The sequence below is a fragment of the Mandrillus leucophaeus genome, unplaced genomic scaffold (assembly GCF_000951045.1).
Source record: "Mandrillus leucophaeus isolate KB7577 unplaced genomic scaffold, Mleu.le_1.0 Scaffold473, whole genome shotgun sequence".
NCBI classification, from domain to species: Eukaryota; Metazoa; Chordata; class Mammalia; order Primates; family Cercopithecidae; genus Mandrillus; species Mandrillus leucophaeus.
In genome coordinates this window covers 690,741-692,687 of record NW_012105065.1, presented here as the reverse complement: position 1 = coordinate 692,687, position 1,947 = coordinate 690,741, and positions in this window count along the sequence as shown.

The window sequence follows — 1,947 nt, the reverse complement described above, 5'->3', positions numbered from 1 at the left end:
TTGGGGAGGCTGAGATGGGAGGATCGCTTGGGCTTAAGAGGGCGAGGCTGCAGTGAGCATTGATTGCACCACTGCACTGCAGTCTGGGCAAGAGAGCAAGAACCTGTCTCACAAAAACAAACAAACAAACAAAAACAGCAATAAAAAAAAAGACACCATTAACACATACTAAGTGCTTACCATGGGATGTGTGACTTTACAATGGATTAAATTCTCATCTATTTATGAAGCATAATTATGAAGCAAGAGGTAGCTTGGTCACATTTATGTTGCTAGTAAGTTCTTAAGCAACTTCGACTACAGAAGTGCTCCTCTAATTTGTCCAAACCAAGACAGCACTTGGTATTCTGAGTAGTTTCTAATCTTCCTGCCACTCACCTTATATCCCTTTTTCCTGTTTATGTCATCCGGTCAACCTGAAGATTAATGCAGCTTCTGTAGCCCTGATCTCCTGATTCCCTGTTCAACCTAATTTATATGCAGCCTGAGGCTACTCTGGAGAAATACTTTAACACATCCTCCCTCGTGCCTGGGGCCTTATACAATCATCACAGCCAGCATTGCTGCTGACTTGCCCAGGCCTGTGAATGACACACGTTATTACTATTTTATTTCTACTTCATGAAATTAGGTAACTGGGTCATTTACTTGTGAAAGGACTATCTGTAGTGTGATTTCTTTTAACTAAAACTTTCTTTGCAAGGACTCAAGTATTGTATTTGGCTGCAGTTTGTCTTTCAGAGATTGGGTATTACGGGTATTATGTTCATTAAAAAAGGACATTCATTCATTTAATAAATATGTCTTGTGCATCAATAAGTACATACTAGAAATCCAGTCCTAAATGTTGTGGATATAACAGTAAACAATATAAGCAAAGTCCCTGCCCTTATATTCTAGTAGGAATAGTGAGAAATAGACAGATGAGGTAGGTAGATAGATAGAAGATAGACAGATGAAAGAGAAATAAGAGAGAAATGGATGATGATAGAAAACAGATTCGATGGATGGATAGAGAGATACTAGATTGGATGGATGGATGGATGGATGGATGGATGGATGGATGGATGGATGAATAGAGAGATGATAGATAGATAGATAGATAGATAGATAGATAGATAGATAAGAAAGGAAGAAAGAAAAATAAAATAGATTAGATGGATGGATAGATACAGATTAGATTAGATAGATGGATAGTTAGCTAATAGATTAGATGGATGGGTGGGTGGTTGGATAGATAGATACAAAGATAATAGATTACATGAATGAATAGATAATAGATTAGATGTATCAACAGATAAATAATATAGATTGGATAGATGGATAGTTAGGTAACAGATTAAACAGATGGATAGATGGGTGGGTGAATAAATAGACACATAGATAATAGATTAGATGGATAGATAAATGATAGATTAGATGAATGGGTGGAGGAATGGATAGTTAGATGATAGATAGATATAGATGATAGATAAATAGATAGATAGATAGATAGATAGATAGATAGATAGATAGATGATAGAAAGATGGATAGATAGAAAGATAGATAGATAGATAGATAGATAGATAGATAGATAGATAGATAGATAGAAAGATAGATAGATAGATAGATAGATAGATAGATAGATAGGAAGATAGATAAACAGATATATATCAAGTGTTGTTGACTGCTGCAAAAGAGAACTAAAACAGGATAAGAACAATAGAAAGTAGCAGGGAAAGAGTTGCTATTCCATATAGCGTGGTCAGGAACATCTCTTTGATAAGACAACATTTCATCAGAGACCTGAAGGAAGCAAAAGAAAAAAGACATGAGCTTCTGCACAGCAAAAGAAACTATCATCAGAGTAAACAGGCAACCTACAGACTGGGAGAAAAATTTTGCAATCTATCCATCTGACAAAGGGCTAATATCCAGAATCTACAAGTAACTTAAACAAATTTACA